General features: G+C 38.7%; 1 long non-coding RNA gene across 3 annotated transcripts in view; it reads left to right on the plus strand.

The window, feature by feature from the left end:
- Nucleotides 1–25,392, plus strand: part of LOC139607453 (uncharacterized) — a 121,413-nt gene that overhangs the window by 26,032 nt on the left and 69,989 nt on the right. For 2 of the 3 annotated variants that reach the window (XR_011684860.1, XR_011684861.1), the window contains exon 2: nucleotides 23,865–23,957. The exons of the other annotated variant lie outside the window; for it this stretch is intronic. This is a non-coding gene — a long non-coding RNA (uncharacterized lncRNA). The remainder of the gene's footprint in view (nucleotides 1–23,864; nucleotides 23,958–25,392) is intronic. 3 annotated transcript variants of the gene reach the window in all.

The following is a 25,392-nucleotide window of genomic DNA, read 5'->3' on the forward strand; positions in this document are numbered from 1 at the left end:
TAATGAGGCAAATGATGTTGAAGAGGCAAGTGAGTAAGATGAGGATTGGTGCAAAATGTGGGGGCTTTAGGCATCTCTCACTGGGTTCAGTGAGTCTCAGTGAGAGCCATTGCATAGCTTGACTCCCTGACCAGGTCTCCTTCTAAGCCCTCCACCCACATAATTGCCATTACATGGTTCTTCTGGGACCACAATGTGAAAGCAACAACACTCCTGGCTCATTAGAAAATGAGAGGGAGGCATCAATGAAACAGGACCCTGTGATTATTTAGGTTCACAAAGCTGTTAGTGCGATGGCTATGTAATCGTTGCTAATGGAGTTCCCACATAAACACCCAGTGGGAGTTTGAAGAACCAGTTTGGGTTACTCCTTCCCCCCTGTTCTCTCAATATCTCTATCACTTAATGATATCTAGCCTTATGTCCTAATTTTTTTCTCTTGTCCTTGGACAGCAATTATGTACTTCAAAAGGAGTGGCTTTTATTTTTACCATAGCACAAGCTCTCACCTTTTTAAAAGCAAATCCAAACACAAAATTGCACTCAGCAGCAGCTAGACTCACCCCAGGGCAATGTATTAGATGCTGAAGTGGCTATTTAGAGTGAACGTAAATGAATCAAGGTATGACAGGTGAGCTAAACATTTTGAGTTGGCTACAACTAAGGACACCCCCCCCTGTCACAAGCCTCTTACTCTATTTTTGTTTAATTAAATAGAAAGACAGGAGGACATTTTTTTTTTTTTCACCATAATCTGTTTACCCTATATCTACATGAAATAGAGACATCCTTTCTGTCTTTCCTGCCCTCCCACCAACTCTCCCTCTTTCTCACTCTTTGTGTCTCTCATCCCTCATACCTTTCTGCGTGCTGCGGCTGACTGTAAGTAGAAACTGATATGAGACTTGAAAAGTGCACTGCATTGTCAGCCCCCCCCCCCCAAAAAAAACCTCCCCTGCTGTGCTCCAAGTTGAGCTGTCAGGTAGACCATGCATGCATAGAACCAGGTGGGAAGATGCACTGTCTGGAAAACTATAAAGCATCAAAGAAAACTGTCTGAGGAAGGAAGAAGTAAGAAAAGCAAGTTAACCTGTGCATTTCTTCCACAAAAAGACAAAGTTGTGTTTTATTTATTTATTTATTTATTTTTAGAATCATTGCTTCATAACCTCAACTGGCCCAAATTGTTTGGCAGAGTTTCTATGGAGGAAGTCTTTGACTTGTAGTTCATGTGTCTGTCACCATGCATTGTGGAATACAGTGGAAATGTACCGCTGTTCTTTGACATTGCTCAGTCAAAGAAGGAGGCTGTTTCCCAAGCACTTGAATCATTTTATTACTCTGAAAGTAAATGGAAAAAACATTAAGTCGGATGTTTGTGGGGGACCTGACCTAGATTCCTGGTTTAAAAAGAAGTTTTAAAAGTGATAAGGTTTGTTATGAAGGCTATTAGAACTGTTTTCTGACATAGGGTATGGTGTAGAGTGCATTCAGAAAAAGTTAACAGCTCTTCAGTATTTTTTCATATTTTATTATGTTGCAGTTTTATGCTAAAACAAAAAAATATATTTTTTACCTTCATCAATCTGAAACTGAAATATCACACTGACATAAGTAGACTGACCTTTTGCTATGACACATACACTATATTGCCAAAAGTATTCACTCACCCATTCAAATAATTGAAATCAGGTGCTCCAATCACCTCCATGGCCACAGGTGTATAAAATCAAGCACCTAGGCATGCAGACTGTTTCTACAAACATTTGTGAAAGAATGGGTCGCTCTCAGGAGCTCAGTGAATTCCAGCATGGTACTGTGATAGGATGCCACCTGTGCAACAAGTCCAGTCGTGAAATTTCCTCGCTCCTAAATATTCCACAGTCAACTTTTAGTGGTATTATAACAAAGTGGAAGCGATTGGGAACAACAGCAACTCAGCCATGAAGTGGTAGGCCACGTAAACTGACGGAGCAGGGTCAGCAGATGCTGAGGCACAAAGTGTGCAGAGGTCACCAACTTTCTGCAGAATCATTTGCTACAGACCTCCAAACTTCATGTGACCTTCAGATTAGCTGAAGAACAGTGCGTAGAGAGCTTCATGGAATGGGTTTCCATGGCCAAGCAGCTACATCCAAGCCATACATCACCAATTGCAATGCAAAGCGTTTCTCCATCTGGCAATCTGATGGGTGAGTCTGGGTTTGGTGGTTGCCAAGAGAACGGTGCATGTCTGACTGCATTGTGCCAAGTGTAAAGTTTGGTGGAGGGGGGATTATGGTGTGGGGTTGTTCTTTCAGGAGCTGGGCTTGGCCCCTTACTTCCAGTGAAAGGAACTCTGAATGCTTCAGCATACCAAGAGATTTTGGACAATTCCATGCTCCCAACTTTGTGGGAACAGTTGGGAGATGACTGTGACTGTGCATCATTGCACAAAGCAAGGTCCATAAAGAGAGAGTTGAGAGAGAGTTTGGTGTGAATGAACTTGACTGGTCTGCACAGAGTCCTGACCTCAACCCGATAGAACATCTTTGGGATGAATGAAAGTGGAGACTGAGAGCCAGGCCTTCTTGTCCAATGTGTGACCTCACAAATGCACTTCTGGAAGAATGGTCACAAATTCCCATAAACACACTCCTGAATCTTGTGGACAGCCTTCCCAGAAGAGTTGAAGCTGTTATAGCTGCAAAGGGTGGACCGACGTCATATTAAACCCTATGGATTAAGAATGGGATGTCACTTAAGTTCATATTAGAGTCAAGGCAGGTGAGCGAATACTTTTGGCAATATAGTATATTTAGGTCAGGTACCTACCTTTTCTCTTGATCATCTTTGAGATGTATCTACATCTTGATTGGAATCCACCTGTGGTAAACTCAATTTATTGGACATGATTTGGAAAAGCACACGCCTGTCTAAGGTCTGACAGAGGACAATGTATATCAGAGCAAAAACCAAGCCATAAGGAGGAAATAACAGCCTGCAGAGCTCAGACAGGTTTGTGTCAGGGCACATGTCTCAGGAAGGCAAAAAAAAAAAAAAAACTTCTGCATTGAAGTTTCCCAGGAGGACAGTGGCCTCCATTATTCTTAAATGGAAGAAGTTTGGAACAACTAGGATTCTTCCTTGAGCTGGCTGCCAAACTGAGCAATCAGGGGAAAAGGGTCTTGGTAAAAGGGGTTACCAAGATCCTGTGTGATGGGAGAAACTTACAGAAGTACAACCATCACTGCAGCACTCCACTGATCTTAGCTTTATGGAAGAGTGGCCAGATGGAAGTCTCTCCCCATTGAAAGTGTTTTTTTTTTTTTTTTAAAAAAGCACCAAGTGACTCTCTCTCTACTAATGAATAGACCATGAGAAGCCATGATTGAACTGTTTAGCCTCAGTTCTAAGCGTCATTTCTGGAGGAAACCAGACAGACTGGAATTGGTTGTCCCCTCTGAAAAAGATTACAGGTTTATTTTTCACTTATAAAATGGAAAAACAAAGAATACATGGTCCACAATTGTGAAAAAGAAAGCAACTAATTTGTGGGATCCTTATCAAAACCGTTTGTATATTGACTGATGTAACGTCATCAGATCTTTAAACTCTCAAATACTGATATCAGTATCTACCTCAAAACCCCAATATGTGTTGGGCTTCAATTACTCTCTGCTAAATCTACTCCATCATATGACCTGAATAAATAATTTTAGAAACAGCAGATGGTGATCTATTACAGACCTACTAAATGGTCTGATGAGTTTGAAAATGATGTGACCCATGTACTGTGGTCTTCCTAGTCATCATATTTCAACCCTACTGAACACTCATGGTAACCAAAAATCTTACTTAGACACTGTATGTTGGTTTCTCCTTTAATTTGAGACCCATCAGTATTGTATAAGTAGTGGTCTATAAAACCAATATTTTTGTATATCAACATACTATACCTAATCACTACATTTGCCAACAACAAATAATATTTACAAACAATATATAGAAATAGTATTAAAAATGACAATATAATGTTTTCGAACATAAACTAACAAATTAGTAAGAATTCAGAAAACAAAAAGCAAAAATGGTGTGAGCACACATTGAATTTACTATAACTGCTCTCTAACTTCCACAGGGCAAACCTAGCCCCAGTGCTCTGCTACTGACTCAGCAGACTTAAGCATTCCCCTTTCCTATTCCTCACTGATGCATCCTCCCATGGTGCCATGAGCGCTGCTGCATGCCCCAACCACAACACTAACCTTGGCCTTCAGACTATTGCTTGTGATTTCCCAAAGGGTAATTTGCATTTTCCTCTAAACTAACATCATGCCTCCATTTCCTGTTTTTTGTTCACCCTGAACCCATGCCCAGTCTGTGTGCTCCTGGAGAGCTGCTACAGCTCCATCAGTCTAGTTTCTGATGTTTTGAGTCCGTGGATCGGCATTGACTAAACTGGCAGGGAAAGTGGGTAAAAGTGGGCAGGAAGAGTGGATAAATGGGCAAATCATTTTGCAACCTTCAAGAGTTTTTGAACAGACTTGGTCCAGCATGTTTTTTTTTATAGCAGATCTGAGGACATGTTGGTGGGGAAAAAACTGATTTTGAGGTCTGCCTGGGTTAAATGAGCTGTAATAAAAAGTGCCAACAGGTTTTTAAGCTACTTGTCCACTAATGGCTTTATTCAACTTCTGTATTGCCTTTTAGAGCTGCTGCCCAGGGGGCTAGACATAGTGGTGATGAGTGTACTCTCTAGGCAGCAAAGAGGGTCAGCATTTTACTGATAAATTCCAAATCTAGGTGCATTGATCCCTCTCCGAATTAACATCTTATTGTGGAGGAAGGGGTTTCATGTCGTTGGACCCTGGGAGCTGTGTTGTCATGGGCATTACCTTGTAGTATAGAGTCCCTCAGTGGCAACTGGTCCTTTAAATCCTATAAATTGTCCAAGATGGGGAAGATCCATCTCACCTAGAACTGGGTGAGATAGATCTTTCAGCCAGATATTATATTTATGCTGTGATATTACCACTAGCATATAATTGTGTCCTGAGGAAGCAATTTTTTAATCCTTTTTTTTTTATCCTTCCTTCCTTCCTTTATCCAGGCTTCGTTTCAGCTAGAGATGCAAAATGGCACCAGTGGGAACATCCCATTGATTGATTTTTGTTCTTTTAAATGCTCATTAGTGGATGCCATCCTACCTTTAATTACCCCCAGCAGTACTTTTGATATTTCACAGTATAAGTCAAAGTATATGAGGTTATCTATTTTAATAATCTGATCAGATTTTTCTTGGCAGCCATATTGAATATCCTCAAGGAATATATTTGATATGTGCTCAGAGTCCATATCTGTTACATCATCTTGACTGCTGTAGCGAGATATTAGAAATCCATACACTCAAAATATGATGTATGGTTCGGCAGCTGTGGAATTGACTGAGGCTTTGGTGTGCTGCAGAACGTTTCCTTTTCTGGGGGAGGAGAAAAGGAAAGAGAAAAAATCCACAAGCTGCAAAATCAAGAATAATTTGCACATTCAGTATAGAGGAAAAGGTCAGACCCATAAGGCAGCTTAAAAAAGAGGCCATTACTCTTGATGAGAACAGATAGTATTCATGGATGCATATGGCAGCCACTTAGCACCCATGGCTGTTTCATGGCATGGCAGAAGGCAATTTGGCCAGATTTTCACCATGTATGTGTCACCATATTTTCACAGTTGGGGGGATTTCTCTTATTCCTTATTATTATTTGAATAAACCAGGTATGACCACTTAACTGAAAACCATATGCAGTAAGGTAATGACATGCTGTGGAAAGGGTACAATCGGGTAATATTTGGGTAACATTCAGAGTCCATACCTCAACCTACTTGTCTGTGCCACTGGCTGTTTGGTTTGATTTTATAATAGTGTCTGGTCCATGTTTAACTATTTCCCAGAGTTAAAAAATTAAATGTCAGTCTGGTTGAGAGAGAGAGAGGGAGAAAGGATAACTGTAAGGAATGACAAAAGAAATGCAGATTTAAAGAAGTATAGAGAAGAAAAAGGAATGGTGTGAAAAAGGAGAAGCTAATTTTTTTTATTTTTATTTTATTTTTTTTAAGGAATAAAGTAGTAATGAAGTAATCCGTATGATGATATTTAATACTCCTGATACACAAGTAGGTGTTAAAAATAAGAGAAGCTTCATGATACTCTATTTTTCTCAGAGCCACCACATTCTTTTGATCCTGACATCATTATCTGCCAAACCTCTGTATCCCTCAGTACTCTGCTCTCTATATTAACACGGAACTCCCTGTTCGAATGCTCTTGATCTTGAGTAGCCGTAACAACACATGAACCAACTGCAACACTCAGTACGCCTCAACTACAAGTATGTGATAGAGGGAAGGAGAAAGAGGGCTGTGAGAAGGTTAGATAAAGTTTATATGGTTGTGCAAGAATCTGTTATTGGCAGTACACATATGCATATCTCTGTACTTAAAATTCTAGACTGGAATCAGCTTGTTTAACGTTTTCTATAATGCCAGAACTGTACATGCTGTATGCTGGAGTATGCTGGAGTATGCCTTGGCTCAGTGTGGACATTTTGTCCACATGGACCCCTCTTTTATCTGTTTGAATTATGAAGTATGTCTTAGTGTGAATTTTATATACATTTTCATGTGTACCCACATCCATGTCTATGTGTGTGTGTATGTGCACTTTGAGCAAAGTGTGTGTGTGTAAAATAGTGTGAGACTGAATTACTTGAGTGTTTTACTGCCCGTCCCAAGACAGACATTTATGGGGACCGTCCAGTAACTGCTGCATATGCCATCCTAATCTGTTTCCCCTGCTGTGCCAGGTGTGCCGGCAGCAGGCACTTCTGCAAGGACACTGAACTATGTGGAAACTGCACTCAAGGCAAAGCAAGGGGACAGTAGTGGCATAAATCCTCTTGTAATTATGCTGTAAACAGAGATGGGACAGTAAAGCTTTGTTTTGATGTTGATGTGTGCTGCAACAGAGTAGGAGTAGGAGGCCAAACCTCAGACAAATCACTTCCTACCTGGCCATTCGCTGCTTTCTCTACATTCCTCTTGTTGCTGCATATAGAGGTGATTTAACGCTTTTAATGTTGGATGGCAAGTGATGGATTGGTCCATAGGATTCTCTATCAGCTGTTCATGCTGTCTAACCATCTGGTGCATAAGAGACTGTTAGTGTTTAGATAGTTACCCATCATTTAAGAAAATATCACCATGTGACACTTAACGATTTAAACCTCCAGCCTTTCCGAAACTCAATTTGACTGAAAAAAAACAAAAAGCAATGATACCAGCCAAATTGGCCTGTTTTTTGAAGATCATCATGTAACACATGGACACAGGGATGAATTAAAATGCTTATGGTCTGCTCTATGGATGCCTTAATCCCATTTTTCTTAAACCCTGTCAGATTGTCTACAAATACCAAGTCTGTTATTTTTGTGTACACAATACAGCTGCATATGGCACACTTAAAACTGGCCTATTTGATATGTGAATAGTTCATTTAGAAAATAGTACCCACACCACAGCTTTCCCTGAATAGTTTCCTATAATATTTTATTTGTGTGGAATTAATTGATAACACTGTAGAATGTATTGTTTAATATCCATGGGAAGAGCTTCAGTTGGAATCTGCTGACACTGAAAGAATTAAGACTTTTTAGCAGATAATAGAGGTGTGTATCTGTGAAATATCATTGAAATATGTATAAAACAGACTAAAAAAAAATCTATCAATGTGGGAGTGCTTGCTCTGCTCATTATTACATGCTTACAAAGCCACACAATGGGGCACAGTTGGAAAACAAGAAAATCATTGGTAATGGATCAGTCTTCACACAAGATGGCTGATGACGTCAATCAAAAAAACATTTCCAGATGGCTCCTGATCCCAATCCTGTAAATATGTGTAGTATGCAAATAATACTTACTGCCTCTGTACGTTGTTGCTTCTTGTCAGTTTCTTGCTTTTAGAGTTAAATCTTGAATTTAAATTGGCATGTAGTGTGTATGACTGTACAAATGTGTATTCTTGTGCAGTTACGTACACTATATGTACACTACATTGGCATTTGAGCATATTCCAATATGCTCAAATGTCAATTTAAAGCCATGCCTAGCAAGTTGCTGGAAGTTAAAACTTCTCTGTGTTAGCTACATCTTTGCCCAGACTGTCTGAAAATGGATACACTAAAGTTTGAAGGCAGACGAATGGCCATGCAAAGAGAAATCTATAAAGACCTTAACTCTATCAAAATTCTCTGATTCTGTTACATTGGACCTAAATCACCGTCTACCTGTGCAAATGGCCCTTTCCTTGAAAGTGGCTGCATTTCAAATGCCCAATAAGAATGCTCAGTAATAATCCAATATTCACCTTGAAATCAGACAGAACTATCGTCAGACTTTTCAGAGAAACCAATCATCTTTTCATTCTGTCTGCTTTCTTGTTTGAGCTTCCTCCACACTGACCTGTTGTCATATCTCCCATTGCACTGAGGGAGATAAAGGCATAAAATGTGTTCTTCCCCAGTCTGATAGACTCCCAGCTCTGAGATCACTACTTGTGTGCCTGTGTTTATTGGAGGTTGTGAAACACTTTGAGCTCTTTTGCTGATTATCTCCCCAAGATTGTGTCTCTTCATTTTGCTGTCATGGCTTGTGAAGTGGCCAAAGAGCTTCCTAGTGTGAATATGAGAGACTGCATGAACACTGAATTCTGTGTTGTTGTGGTCTTCAGGTTATTTTACACATCTCTGACAAATGGCCACACTCCTCTGTGAGATAATGCTTTTAGTTTTATCTGCTCAAGGCTCAGTCTTTGGCTGGTATGTCCTGTTATATTGTTGTTTCTCTGATGTATAATGTGATGCTTACTAAGTCCTTTGAATACTTGTGTCCTTCATGCTTCCACTAGCATGCAACCTTGCCTTCCACTTATATTCACACTGAGCCTGTGGGAAGAGACAGTCACACTGATTGAAAAGTGAAGTCATACTCCTGAAATATAATCCACTGAACCTTTCAGCCAGGCTGGTCGTAGGTCACTTTGAAACCTTGAATGCACCGTTGTCATTTTTGCATTACAAAACCATTTTAATGTGTTTAAACTTTGTCAGTTTGATACCACTTTGCCTTGTGGTCATTGGACCAGTTATATGGATATAATCCATTTTTATCTATTAGAGACATTTCTCATCCATTTGTGGGGGATATGCAGCAAGAGAAATTTCATTTCTGCTTAATGTGTTCTTGGTTTAGCATTTTAATATTGGAAATTCAACAATGCAAATACCCTTATTCAAGGACTAGTTTGATGTGTATAACCGGTATTAGCATGAATTCTTTCTGATCTCTGTGTGGAATTAATTTGCAAAGAAAAATCACAGTGACCATGACAGTGTGCACCACAAAATAGACTGGAGTGACAATCAGAACCTCACTTTATTAACCCTGACAAGAGAAATCAGATTACACTGTTGATGAACAGAAGCTCTACTAGGTTTGTGTGAATTAGGTTACCTTATCCCAGTTTTAAGTTTTTAAGTTTATTTTAAACAAGAATAAACCCTCAACTCTGAAACTTAGGGATCTGAAACTGTACTTTATATGTGTCCCTTTCTTTTCAGTATATAGATGCAGCCTCATAGCCCACTCTGTCAATTGAGCAAATCATAGAGTAGGTCCAACCTGATCTTTAGTTTGCATCGTGATTGAAAAACAGAATTTTTAATAAATAAAATGTTGTGTCTGGCTGTATTTTACTCTTGTGAAAGGCTGTATTTTATTTAGTTTCCTTGTAAAATGATGGGTACTGACTACCTACTATAGAGTATTGGAGAGTCCTTTTTGATGGACATGCCTGGGAGGCATGGTGGGAGAGGAGATGAGCAAGAGAAAAGGAAGGAGTGGGAGTGTTAACACATAAAAAAAGTGCTTCAAAAGGGAAAAAATATGTTTTCATGCTTCTCATCCTGAATTTGGAATCGCAGTTTACCTACCGCCCCCTTTTTTTCATACATTTTGAATGAAGGTAGATAAGGATTTCTGGAAGCAGCTGTTAATTAATATAATCATCAGCGGTAACAGAGTGCACCTGTGGCCTGTTCTTTTTGGCTTCAGATTCACTATTCAAAATCAGATTACTGAGCAGAAAGAAAAGGAGTTTGTTGCTCTTGCTGTGCATTAGCTTGCCAAATTTTCCAAAATATTTCCTCTGAGATGTTACTTGAACATCACCATAATAACTTCCTCCCAAGAGAGGTCACAGTGGCTCAACAAACCCTCCTAAGAATCAACCTGAGCTTGTCCACACAAGCTCAGTCTCCCTGTCAACTTCTCTTGTTGTATTTGCTGTAGATCAGGGGAGGTAAAGCAGGGAGGTCTGTATTTGACCACAATGACTTACTTCATACAGTACATGTATATGTTTAATGCCTGTCCCTGAGCAATGTGTACTTAAGAAACATTTTCTCACATTACGCCACAGGATGTCAATGTCTATAAAAAATGTTAAACATGAAGTAACGTTTATCCTAAAGTGAAGTGGTTTTTAGTGAGCTGGCTTCCCTACCAGAACAATTATTGTATAACTGGCTAAGGCATTCTTCTTCTTGCTATTCCACCCGAGCTGCTTTGTGGCCACATGATTAGACTGAACTTGTAGGTTCTAAGTATATGAATATGAAACAGATGCACTTAAAATAACACAATTAACTTTCACACACAAACTAAAACCAACCACCTAGCTATCATGTTGTTGATAAATACAAAAAAAAACTTAACAAAGAAAATGCACCACACTGAAAGCCTTCATATATCCATGAAACATACACAGGCAACCAGGTGTGGAGTACACCGGTAGCTGCAACATGTAGTCAGATTGATTTGGCATGCTACATGTAGCAAATGTAATTAAAAATATAATATGTAACTTTTCCACATTAAAATGTCTAAACTTATGACCTATGTCATTTTTTTCAATAGTGTACTCACATTACCCCAAATGTTTCCGGCAGTTTTGAAACCTAGCAAAATCTGTGATTTTAATCATTAATGATCCATTTCATTTGTGGACCTGTTAATGATGCAATATCTCATCAATAGCTCAAAATGGACTTTTATGTAGTTTTAAGATTTTTCTATTTCTATTTTTCTATTCTATTTTTCTATTTTTTCACCTTGGTTGTATTCAACTATATATATATATATATATATATATATATATATATATATATATATATATATATATATAGCAGCGCAAATGTTAAATGGCAGCTCAGCTCTCAGCCCCTCAAAGACAGCCTGTGTCCACCAAACAGCCTTGGTAAATCAATGATTGTTAACATGAAACTGCATTATTTGGTGCTTCTACTTGTTTTAATCCCCTTTTCCATTGATTATGGAGAGTAAATACGGATAATTTGGCTACCCGTATAAACCACCTGAACATCTGGATCATAAGTTATCAAAGTGACAATCGCAACAAAGTTTAGCAGTCTCAGTTCCCAGCCCTTCCCTGATGTCCTGTGTTCACTGTACAGCATTTGTGAAACACTGACTTTTAATGTGCAGCTGCTTTATTCAGTGCTTTGGAGAGAAGACAGGTCTGTGGATAATTCGGATCCCAGTAAAAACCTCTTCAATGACTGAAACTTAACGAAACCAAACTAGGAGAAACAATGGTGGCGAAAACAACAATTTCGATGATCCCACGCTACTTGTTGCCATCACTAAACACCATCTTTTTTTATGATTGAGAGACCCCTAGCTGAAGAAGTTACATACTGTGTTTAAAATTTAGCTGTCAAACTGATATCTAACATTTCACTGAACAAATGTATAGCAGTAATTGGGAATGGGCGGAAAATATGCTGAAATGTTTTAGCATGGATGTTTATTAATTTAGTATTGTCTCAATTAAAATGACATATGCTCCGTATTATTGAAATACCATAGTTGACTGTTTACAAATGCAGTCATCCAAGCCCAAGAGGTCCTTTACTTTCTGCGGGACGTGTTAGGCCTATGTCTATCTATAGATGCGGAAGAAACAAATTCTCAATTACCGTGTGTAATAAGGTGATTCTGAACCTCTCTCCCCTTTTGCAAGGTACTGGAGGGAAGCTAATGGGCTCTATGCAAATTAGAGTTGGCATTTGGTTCTTCTCGGTGGACCTGAAAGGTGAGGTGAAGAGGTCAAGAGGAGGGACAGCCATTATCATGACTCATATGAAGGCCACATCCATATCCATGTGCTTTACATCTTTGGCCTTGAGGGTGGGGAGAGAAATTAGGGAGCACAAAGGGGTCAAGAATTTGCTGAAAGGAAGAAATTGAGAGTAACAACATGCAGAGAAAAGGGAGAAAGAATGAGGAAGCTTTGGAAGGAAAATGAGACAGGGAAGGGCATAAACCCAAGATGGAACAAAGAGGAAAGAAGGGGAGGTGTCGCTCTGTCCTTGCAATCAGTCACTCTGCCACAGTTCCCTGGTTTTATGGAGAGTTTCCTGTCATGGTGCTGCCTTTTAATTGACATTAAAATGCACTGACCAGTGTATCAGTGCTCCCCCTCCTCCTCTCTCTGTACCCTCACTTGTCTTTTCACTCTCTATCTCTTTAACTCTCCATACTTGACTGACATGGGCTGTCATTTACATACAGTGTGGCGTGACAAAAATGGCATCCTTACCTCACATCTCACAGCAGCTGTGACGGCCAGCAGTTCCTTCCTGTCAGAATGGTTTTGCTTGTAAAACCTTGTTCTGTATTCTGCCTATCTGTACAAGCACCAGCTTCTGTGTGTCAATGTCATATTTCATGGCCTTGTCATGTGCAGAAAAAAAAATTGCCTCTTGCCAAGACGAAAAATGCAGCATTCCCAAAGGAATGCAAACCCAGCTCCCATGAGTGCAGCAAAGCTTTCAGATGCTATGAGGAAGATGAGATGGAGACTAATGCCTTTGAGGTCAAAGGAATGCAGATCTCAGAAGCAGAAAGTGTGCACTATTAAGGTAGAGTTTACGCTTGGCAGAGACAATGGGGGCATATTGTGTAGAAATATATGCTAACAAATCTTAAAAGTTGTTTAAGCGTTGTAATATGCAAGGTATGTTTTTCCCCTCTGAAATCTTTGTTTATTGGTCCTTCATTTGTGATACATTTATTTACTACACTGTTCAGTGGCTGGTAGGTGTGAGTTTATGTCAATTAGACATGTGGAAAATCTCTCTGAACCTGACATACATAAATAAACTCTCAGAAAAAGATCTGATCTGAAAGGGAGACAAGGACGGCCAGACCTCATCTGCAAAAGAGAAATTAGACCCAATCCAAAATGCAGGATTAAGTATACAGTAAGTAATTTTTTCTTCCACTTTACAGTTCAGACTTTCTATCTACTACAGAGAAGACTATCAAAGGCTCACGGTTGAATGGTGATTCTACCCTAACAAATAATTAAACTAACGTCAAATAGCAAGAGGTGATGTGGGCTGCCGCTTTGTTGGTGTGTGCACGAAAACATCAGGAGCTGCTATTTGAATGATTTCTGTGCTGTTCTTTGCTAATGATAAGTAGCATTGGACTTTAGCAAATCTGTGCATTTTGCCAGGCCACATTATTTTTCACTTTCACACATTTTCACTTGTATTCAGAGAAATGCTTCCTCTGTAGAGCCTGGCTGTTGTAAAGGAGAGCAGTGCTGCGACATTAGCAGGTAGAAGGGGACAAAACACAGTGGAGTACAGTAGAGAACTACAATAGATTACAGTACAGAAAGCATGAGATTTTGATTGGCTTTATTTTAGCCGATATGAGTAATTAAAATATGCCTGGATTAGCCCCTCCACCCATCCTTAGGAGGAGCTTAGGACATCTCTACCTAAAGTGCACTGGTATTTACTTCAGTTTTGTCCGTAAGGAGTGCTTTTCAAAGTTGTGGCAGATGCAAAACGAAGTTCACATGCTTGTAAGTATGAGCAGTTTTATGTACCTGTCTCTGTTTAAAACGCAGCTCACTGCCTAACGATTCTTTGTGAAACATGTTTAGTTTCTCTTCTTACTCAAAGACAAATACACAATCACAACAGCACAACACTCAGCAGCGGCATCAGAAGGTACACAGGTTAGTGAGTGGTTTGTAGAGGTCAGTTAGTGAAGTTACTTGATGGATGGTTACTATGAGAAAGGGAGTGAGAGGAAGATGGTTAGAGGGAAGGACAGAAAGAGGCAGGTGGGCTATTAGAGACAGATAAAAGAGGAGAGATGGATAAATATAAAGTAATAGAGAGCAAGATGACATGCATGAAGAGAGAAGGAAACACTGAGTGTGTGGGCATCATACTGTGCAGCCAGCATGTGAAAGCCATTTCAAGGACATACTCCCCCTCATGTTCATCCTCCCATTGGCAGAAATGTTTCTAGATTCAAAGTTCAGGAGTTCATGTCCTCCAAGAATGCTGCCCTGCTATGTTTCACCTGCTCTTCTTTGTGCACTGCTGATGTCACATCTCCAAGATTCAAGCACAAAGTGGGAAATTCTTCCTGGGCTCTTCACCCTTGTTGCAGCCATAAAAGTAAAACGACAGCATTGAATTCGTATCCAAATGTGTTATTACATAACATTCTAAGATTCTGTTTTCTCAAACAGAGAAAACATAGAATCTTAGTAGAGAAAATTCCTTTTCCATAAAAGATCATCCAGTGCCCATCCAGGAACCGGATGCATAAAACTGTGTAGATTCATGACTAAAACTTTGTGTACGCACAAAACCAGAAATGAATGCCTATGCATTCTTTTAGTCAGAATTATAAAGGCGTGCGTATGCTTGATTCTGTTTTATAAATCTCGCTCATTGAGAAATTGGGCGCATGTGCACGACCCTCATTTCCACTCCCACAATTAGCCATTAATGGAGTAAGACACTTCCTTAACACCGCCTGTGCCACACATTGTCAGGAATGGCACAGAATAGAAAGTTGAGAAAGAAGCGCAGTTTCACTGATTGTTGGTCAGATTAAAAATGGGAGCTCATCAGTTTACTTCAGCACAATAACTCCAACTGTAAAGTCCTGTTTTACTCCAGACAGGCGTCCAAAATTGTGATTAAATATTCAAATAGTATGGAAACAGTTTACAGAATGCCTCATTGAGATTGAGCACGCAAACACAATTATTTCTGTTTATGAACTGTCAAATTGTTATAAAACTTATAATAACAATAATGAATTTGAGCTTTGTGAAGTTGTCTATTTTGTTTTATGTTAAACAATCTGTCTCCTCTTTATTTTGCATTTTCAATTCACTGTATCAAACTTGGTTTGCTGTTTTTTTTTTTTTTAAATGTGGTCAAAAGAATGCATGAGGTGCACACAATCTCACTGCCTCACTTCTTTGTTTATAAAAACCAAGTCATGTGCAGGAAATGGCGTACGCATAGTTTTTGTGTGTACACATTATTTATGCATCTGGCCCCCGGCCTTATCTGCCACTGGGATAAATAAATATTAAAATCTATTTAGTCAAGGGACTCTGACCCTCCTACCAGCAGGTAGTAGCTGGTACTCAGCATGTAGAATGTGGGATAGGACAGTTACTATCCTATTGGCTTGCCTTAGGGTAGCCTGGTCTTAAGTAGACCACTGGGATGTATACTGGTTTACCCTTGTAATCTTCCATGCAGTCTGCATTAGTCAGACCAGTTTGGACTTAAGATGCACAGAGACATAGAAACATAAATTTTTGATCAAAACTGTGCACATGGTGGAACATGTTTGAGGTTCATGAGTTGTCAATAAAAACACCAAGTAATTTGTATGAAGAGACCTGTGAAATGGTTTCATTGTGGATGACCACAGGGCAATGGTCACTGACTCCCCTGGGGTCAAACACTATCTCCTCCATCTTTTTAACATTCAAGACAAGGTGGATGTCCTTGCACAATTTCACAAACCTCTGTATCTCTGAAAAGTAGTCAGATAGGTCACTATCCTTTTTCAGTAAAGCTAAGATGAAAGTATCATGAAGGAAAGATAAAAACATATACAGTATGTCAGCTGAAGCCTATACATGTGCCATTATCCATTTCCATACAGAAACGGGGTACACAGACCCACCTGTTTCCTGCCTACCTGTTTCACCTGAATATCCTGGTCTTGTGATTCTGCTCTTCTGCTACAGTCTGAGCCAGGGAACATATTCTGCCAATTAGCTCCCATCCCTGTTAATGATGATGATGATGATGGCCATGGCTGAGTATTAATTAAGAATAGCTTCCAATGCAGGTGTGCCCTACAACACATGTGAGCTGAAGATGACTGATACCTCAGAAAGTGTTTAAAAGCATCAAAAAATGGAAAAGACTTGCAATTAGTCAACTAACCCTGAACCTATTTTCTACTGTATTTTTTAAGATATCTTGAAGAAACATTATTTTCCCTCCTCCTCTGTGATATTTGTAGACGTGCTGGGCAATGGTTCATTGCACTGATGGAAAACATTTCTGGCATCAGAATGTTCCCATTCCTTTGTAAAATCCTTTTCTACGGAGACAGCAGTCCTCTTAAAGTAGCTTGTTGCACAAACACATTAAACATACCTTGTTGCCACTGTAGACTGGAGCTAAACTCAAGTTAGAGTAGTTATCTTACAGGCATCTCTGAGTTAGTGCACTGTTTACTTTTAAAGTACTGACTCACTGTAAATTTCCCTTTGTTACATATGATTCATGTCTTTCAAAATAATACTTAATTTAAAGGAAATAAAAGCTTATAATACGCTTACACATAAATTAAGAAACCAACCATCTATGTGATCATGTACAGATATCTCATTAGATTTCAGTTCATGCTCAGTTCGTGTTCACACACTCTTATTACAAACAAACCAATAGGTGTAAACATGAAACTACGGTATAATAATCAGATGTATAGTTTGATAGCTTATCGATTGGGCGGTGTCATTCTGCATTATCAGCATTATATGGACCCATGAGGGGAAATCAAATTCTGTTGACTGACAGCAAGTCATGCAGTACTGCACCGTGCCTTATGTTGCCATATTGATCAATAGATTATAGAATTTTTAGACTGCAGTGCAACCTCTGTGAGAGGTCACAATCAGGAGAGGAATTTTTGATTATCGATTCATGCTGAAATCAGATACTATCAAATCCTATGGTTTGTCCAGTTCCAAGCAAACTGTCAATTTTGGTTTCACACCACAACAAACTGCACCAAAGACCCACCTTTTCAGGTCTCTGTCCAGTTGTTTAGTTCATGCCAGAATTTGTAAGACAGCTTTCATGCCAGCCTAAACAAACTAAATGGAACTAACAAATGTGCCAAAATTTGTATGAACCATATCAAACAGGCTAGGTGTGTATACATCCTAACTACTGGTCCATCTCTTGTTACCCTCCTTCTGTATCCTACAGGAACAAGGACACTCAGTGACATCATGATATTAGTAATGAGATATACTGAGCTGTGAAAAAGTGAAAAGGATCATGATGTGAAAACAATACAGAGAAGAGTAAAGAGCTGAATTCTATCGTCAACTTATTCCAACACTATCCACATATGATGGAACTGTTTCAGTTTTGACTTTGTTTTTAACTGCCACAGATTTTGTGTACAGCAAGGTAGTAAACCATTATGACCTTTATGACTTCAGAGTCATAATCCCTCTCCCATATCTACCTCCTCAACTTATTCATATATATACTGAAGTGTGAAAAAAAAGGCTCTATACACTGACCTGCCTCTTTTTGCACTTTTTTATTTTTACCTTTTTCTAAGAAATAACTGCCTAGCCAGTATTGGTTGTTTGTGATGTTGATTATCCTAGATAATTTATTCCCCTGCTGCACTCATTGTAAGTCGCTCTGGATAAGAGTGACAGCTAAATGCCTGAAATGTAAACACCTTATGGTTAGCTTGAATAGTTTCCAGCGCTAAGATATGCCGACTGCTATTGGAGATGACAGATAATGATACGGGCAAGTGCTTTTTCAGCCACCGAACGGTGAGAAAAACCTGCTGCAGTTTCCAGTTGGGTTTATTACACATGTAAATTGCTTCTATTAGTGAGTCAAGTCCTTCTATTGTGAAACAAGTAATCGGAATATCTTATACGTTACATGCATATTATACACCATTGAGATTTGACATAATAGAAAAATGTATCAACATTTTAAATTACTGATAAGTCATGCCAAGTAATTTGTCAAATATAATGCCCAACATTTGTAGGTTTTAGCTTCTCCAAGGTGAGGATTTGCAGCTTTTCTCAATCTCATAATAAACAGAATCCCTTTGTGCTTTTTAATTGTTGTTCAGACAAAATAAGCAACAAGGGGCATTTATGGGCATTTGTACTTTTTCTAACATCTAATAAACTAAGCAATTAATTGATAAATGTAAAAATTTAATAAATAAAATAAGATATTAATAGATAAAATTAGATATTAATAATTGCAGATGAAACCCTTTACTTGCACAATGTAATGTCCATTCTAACTTCATTTCAATGATATTTTATTTATTTTAGTTTTTGTTTTTCAAATCTCTTGTCATTTCCAATCAGTCACTGGTTTTCTTACAACTTTTCCTAGTTTTCTTGATAATCTGCAGTATAGTATATGTAGTAATTATTTCATTGAATAGTATATTGGATCTGATGTTGAGCCTATTTAGAAAATTTGAGATTTCAGTGCTTATTGTCTTTGCTTTCTACTTGATGTGCTGCTTGAGAGTAGAGGCTGCTGGAATTGGGAAATGTGTTATTTTGTCCTTAACAGATTGTTTTGATGTTTTGCAGACAACGTCAATTGTACTTCAGTTGTTAGCATCAAATGTTTCACTCTGTTTTTATTTTGTTACATAAATAATATTGTGAAATAAAACTCTCATATTTATTGTATCATATCCCCTGTAATGTATTTATGTTTAAATGTATGATTTTGCTGTGATTTGCCGTGGTAGAGGTAGACCCAGCATGTCAGCTTCTTCAGATCAGAACAATTTCCCAGTCCTCTCACATATTAGCTCCAGTGCATCTGGAAGACATAACAGATCCAAAAAGGGCCTCTGTTTGCTCTGTGGTTTTATATTTATCTTGACCATCTTTAGTCAGCATCAGACTTTCTGCTCCAGTCGTAGACTTGACATGAAATTGACAAAGCTGACTTGACTACAGCTCTGTCACAGAGTCTGTGCTGTTTCTCTGGGGACTGGAGACAGATTTCATAGCGCTGCAGAAGCTGTGTTTTGTTGATGTGAGCATATAACTGGATTTGTGCTTCAATCTGTGTCACTTGGTGGCACATACGCACACTTTGACAACTGCATTGTTTTGAGCAACCGGGCCTGCAAAAGTAATAATCTGTGACATTTTCACATAAATTAATTACTGTTTTGTTACCCTCTGTCACCTATTGATAAAGCACAGTGGTGAATGGAACTATAGTCCACTCTTCAAAGGTTTTAACATTTGCTGTTCTAAATAACAAGCTTGTTTGTGTTTTTTTTTCCTCAGGAAAATCCTGTGGCCCACAGAAAGTTCATATTAGGTTTCTGGATGCAGCATACTCCTACTGTTCTTTCAATCCTTCCAATTTTCCCCTGATCTTCCTTCCCTGGTATTGCTTCATTTGAATTATGTAGTGAACAGTGGGGAAGGACAAAGATAAGACATGGTAATAGGCCTTGATAATGGGTGAATCTGAATTTTGCTGAGTAAAACCAAGGTAACATTCAGTGTCTGTCATTCAAAAAGTGGGATTAAAGTGAAATTATTTTCAAAAGATTTCATGAAATGTTTTTGATATTATTCACGGTCTATAATTTTTTCAGCATAGTCATTCATTGTACTTTTATTCAGTTATTACCTCTCTGTGTATTAGTTTTCTTTGTCAGTGGTAACTAAAGGTAACCAACTCCTTTTACTGTGCTCTGCCCTGTGGAAAACAACTTGCGCTGTATAAATCATGAAATTAGATGGTGGTTGCTCATGGAATTATGGAATAACTAATAAACCTAATACTAAGTCGTAATAGGTTTATTAGCTGATCTGTCTTGCTCTGCCACCAGGAATGACAATAAAATACAAACTCGTGGTCTCAGGACAACATGCAGTTCTGTGCAAAAATGTTAGGCACTTTGATGGAAAAGCATCTAAACATCTGACAAGACCATCAGGGAGGTGTCTGTCTGGTGCAGCCAGAAAGCAAACATGTAATTTAATTGTATCTGCTTCCGTCTTTGTCTCTACACTTCTCCTTATCCTGTGATCTTACTGCTTGCCCCACTCTCTCATTTTCTCATAATTTCTCTTTTCTCTTTCCACTCAGCCTCCCCCTCTGTGGTGTTGTCAACACGTGCAAATACAGCCAGAAGAGGTGCTACTTGATAATGAGTCTTACTTGCCCCTTCCTGCCATCTTCGCTCCACATCACCAGCATTATTTTCACATTTACTTGTACCTTCTACCATCTCATGCTCCCCACCCCTCTTTCCTCCCTGTTTAATTTTGGTGATTTAACATGATGGTGGTGGTGATGGTGCAATTACTTATATTGATAACGTCCCCACGATATAGTAAACTGCCTGTGAGAGCTATAATAGATTGGCAACAAGCACAGGCAAGAAATCATACATTTAACGTGAATTTTTCAATTACTTTTGTGTAAATGTTGTTGCTGTTGTTGATGACCTTTTTTTGTAAAAAAAAAAAAAATAAATAAATAATTTCACTGGCACATTGGAGTTTTCACATTGAGAAAACATTTTCATGTGCTAATTGGCCTCAGTGGAAGGCCCTCGCTAACAGTTAGACATTTATATCCACATTGTAGAAAGGTGAGAATGAGTATAACAATAGCGTGTGACCTTAAGGGTCACACTCAGTGACCTGTTAAGTTTATTGATCTACATCAGGTGTTATAATCATATCATTGCCACAGGATCTATAGAAGGGATGTCATCCTAGAAGTTTTGTAGCAAGCAAATAAAGTGACTTCTTCAGAGTTCAATTAGTACTTAATAATTGATCAGTGTATTGATTTGCTGAGCTTGAATTCTCAAGTGAGTACAGAAATGTTTCACATGCTGACAGTTTCTGGAGTCACCTAAGTGACATACTGCATAGAAATTATATTCTGTGCCTGTGTGTACAAAACAACTGCATCAGTGTTAGACAGAACGTGGCTCTTTAGCTTTTAGATTTTTGAGTTTTTTCACAAGCTAGTAGCCACTTTGTCTGCCGATTGCAGGTAGGCACGTGGTGTACAGTGAAGGGTTTCTTGCTTAATGAGAGTGGTGCATAGCGAGAGCGGTAAAGTGCCCTAAAACCACAACAATAAGTTAAACTGGGCTTAAAAGTTCAGTTGAATTGTATAGTGGGGCGATACTTCTCTATGGCAGTATTTCTCTATTGCTACAGGTGACACACATTTGATAGTTGTTAGTATAAAAAAATATTGGTTAATGGAGCTTTCAGGTTAGGGTTTTTTCTTGTTCTAGAGAAATAGAGAACTCATTATTGATCCTAAATGAATTTGTCTGCCATCCACTTCTCTACGCTATCACTTTCCACTGTGTTATTGGAAACTTTATCAACCTACACCCTTTTTTTTCTAGGTGTCTCCTCAAGAAACTTGTTTTTGTGCAGAGAATGATTTTTCTCCCACAGTTTCTGCATAATATTTGCATCTTAAGATATACTTATTGTTTCATGAGACAGACCAGGCTATCTAATCACAGTGAAACCACATGGCAGTAATTGCTCACACAGCCGTAAACTTAATGGAGGTGTACCACAAAAGGATGAAATGTTCACATTTTCTCTCAAGTGAATGAAAGTTTCAATACAGGAAATAGCAGCTTCAAGTGGGAGGACAGAGAAATGTTCTGTGGTTTAGGAAACGGGCATACAGAAGGGCAGAGCTAATAGGCAGAACAAAGTTGCAGAGTACACCACCCACACATGTGATACAAATCTTCAAATCCTTTTTTTGTTGTTCTTTGACAATGTCACATCTGGACCTTTACATATTTATATGTCTCCGCTGCTGAAAAGTTAATCTGACAAAGCCTTTCTCCATAGGGATATGACTGACAGTGAAGTGATTCGTCTCATAGCTCAGCTATGACAGATGCATCATTCCCTCCACTTCTAGTCCTATATACTCTACTACTGTAGTTGTGATTCTTGTTTAAAGATGCACCAACTGTTGGACTTGGGGTTAAGTGCAGGCAGACTGATGAGGGACTAACACATTGTGAAATTTGTTGACAGTAAGAAAAATAATACCAGCTTCATCCATTTAATCTAACTTGACAATATAGTGAACTCAATTAAAGTTTATTTATAGAGCACATTGAAAAACATTTGTTGACCAAAGTTCTTTACTAAGAGTTTAAAAATATTATCTAAAACTAGTTAACATTCAAATGGTATGTAAGAGTTAGAATAAGCATCGTAAAGATGTTGTTGGAAAACATTTTTGAAAACTTACAATGGGATTTAAAAATGACAATGGGCACTTTAGTCCTGTTAATGAGTGAAATAAAAAATGATGTGAATTTTGACAGGAAATGTGGAATTTAGAAGACCAAAACTTTGGAGGTGAGGTCCTGAGGAGATAGGGTAGATAAGTGGTGTCAATTCATGCAGTGAATAAAAAAAACAAAAAAACCCCCCAAAAAACGAGAAGACTCGTAACATATGAATAAGAGAGACTTAATAATAGCCCATTTTAAATACATATGTATTCAAGTTGCAGAGCAGAATGGAGAATTGTTAATTATTAATTTTCCAGCCATTACATGGTGTTTTAATTGAAATTATGTTCACTTGTTCTGGCCTTACACAATACTTTGAAGATATTGTTAATACAAGTGAAGAAAAAATTGAACATGTGACATGAAAAAGATGGATGAGGAGACGGCATGTCCATATCCTTAACCATCCTTAGGGCTTGCTTTAAAATGCGATTTGTCTTATCACAAAGCTTTCAAAGAGGTTTAGAGTTAATCCAGATGGTATCTGACATGGATGCCTTTTGATAACGTTAGCAGAAAAATGTTAAAATTAACCTTAATCCCTTGTCAGTTCCTCTTCATTGTCAAAATGTTTTTATGGGATGTTTTTACCGTGTAACAAAACAAGCTGCAGACTGGCAGGAGAAATTCTTTCCGTATAATCCTCTGATACACACACCAGCCCACACACACTCCAGTAGCCTAACTTTCTGTATGTCCTGGAGGAAGAGGCACACAAAAACACACAAAAATACACACTGTATATACACACACTCATTACACTTTTTAACTGAGGCAGTGCTGCTGGTATTCCCTATCTGTTGATAAGAGTGAGCAGTTGTGTGCTGACCAAGCAGACCCCTGCAGCCCACAGAGAGAAAATGTTTAGTCCACTGACCTCCCATATATATATATCACTGAATGGCCAGTATCTGAGTAAGCACAGACAGGAAGGTGTGTTTGTGTGTGCTGGAGTGAGAGGTAGATATCTGTGAGGTAGCTGTAAAGTGAATGCTGAGCAGGAAACACAGCATTCTAGTGTGAGCAGAAAAATGTATATCTGTAATTGTGTGTATGTGTGCTTTACACTCAGTTGACAGTTTATTAGGTACACCTAGCTAAAATGAATGCAGTACTAAATCCTCCTCCAATTTTGTCCAGTTTTTGTTGAAACTGTTTCAACTGTGTGCTGATTTTGGAGGCTGTAAGCTATGGAGCTGCTGAGTTGTATTGTGTTATTTTGTTGATTACTGTTTTAAAATTTTGTTCATTCATATTGTCCTCTGTCTATTTAGGCCTTTATGTCTACTGCCCCCAAGCCCCAACGCTCGCACACTGACAGGTGTGAAGACACATGGGTCGTGTTAGGGAGGCAAAGAGGCAAACTGGTGAGTCAGTTTTAATTTGTTTAGCAGCTGCTTGGATTGTTCTTTATTAATAATATTAATAGCTGCCAGTGTTTTAGCGTTCTTATTGTGGTTGGCTGTGTTTTCTAGATGGCAGCTTGTGCAGCTATCTGTGTGTGTTGCGGTGCAAGGAAGCCCCATGGATTTGTCCTCAGTGACACTTTAGCCAACCAGCAGTCTCTTGGTGAATGCACACCAACAATTAGACCCAGTCTTTATCATCTTAGTCCTCTGACCAGTTGGATTATAGTCATTGTGGCTCCATGATGAAATAAGAGCACTTGAATAGACTAAGCAGCCTCAGCATACATAATCAACCATTAAATTATCTTGGGATAATTTAAATTATCTTGGGATAATTTAAGGTACAATAACAAGAAAATAGCATTTCATATGTTGAAATAATACTTAACTAGTTGTAAACTTTAAAAGAGCCATAAAATAGCAATTTATTGTTCTGATAAAGTTTTGGTCTTTTTCTTTTATTTTAAGTTATTTTTGGGGCTTTTTAATGCCTATATTAGATAGCACAGTGAGAGAGTGACAGGAAAGTTAGGGGGAGAGAGGGGATGACATGCTGCAAAGGGCCTCGTGTTCAAATCCAACCCGAGGCCCCATTGCGGTTAGGACTAGCCTTAATGGTACACGCGCTACCAGGTGAGCCACTGAGGCGCCCCCATAAAGTTTTGGTCTTGAAATACTGGGCTTGAGGTCATGAGCAAGGGCTCAATTACATGTTGACAGCGTAAGCTATTTTCTGTAAGCAGAGAGAAAGACGTACCTGAAAGAGAAAGAGGATCTTAACTTTACTGTCCTTGCATCATCTTCAGTGAGACTTTCTGAGACGCGTCCATGTGAAAGTTTGATAAAGTGAAAAAGTGCAGAAGGGGTAAAGTTGAGCTGCGCAACACAGTAATGTTGAAAATTCAGTGCTGTTTAAAAATTCTTCTCGGGGTTTGAATTAATGATCAATAACTGATTTACTTTAGGATGGAGATTGTGTGTTTTAAACATGAGGAACTCCAAAGGGACCATGAGGCAATGTGCTGAAACTGCTGCAGGGTGCATGTGTGACTTCTGCATGGGGTTTGTTAGAGTGTGCAAACACCCTGTACTCCCTATTGAACTGACCAACGAAATTTAAATTTGAGTAGTTTGGTCAGCGTTATATGCGCCAAACTAGTGCCAAGTCAGGACAGGCATTTTAGTTCGTTTTTTGCTCCAGCTCTTTATTTTCAGTGTTCAGTTTAATATTTTTTACTGTCAATATTTATATTTTACTTTTCAACATCTAAGGACACATATTGAACCACATCCAGCTTCCAGTTATTTATTTTCCATCTGCAACCCAGTTGAAATAGCAGGGATTCACTAGCAAAGATCTGTAACTGTTGGATGAGGTATCAGCCCCGATACT

This window comes from Trachinotus anak, unplaced genomic scaffold (assembly GCF_046630095.1).
Source record: "Trachinotus anak isolate AG129_WGS33_773 ecotype Australia unplaced genomic scaffold, CSIRO_AGI_Tana_v1 ptg000024l, whole genome shotgun sequence".
In the NCBI taxonomy this organism is placed as follows: domain Eukaryota; kingdom Metazoa; phylum Chordata; class Actinopteri; order Carangiformes; family Carangidae; genus Trachinotus; species Trachinotus anak.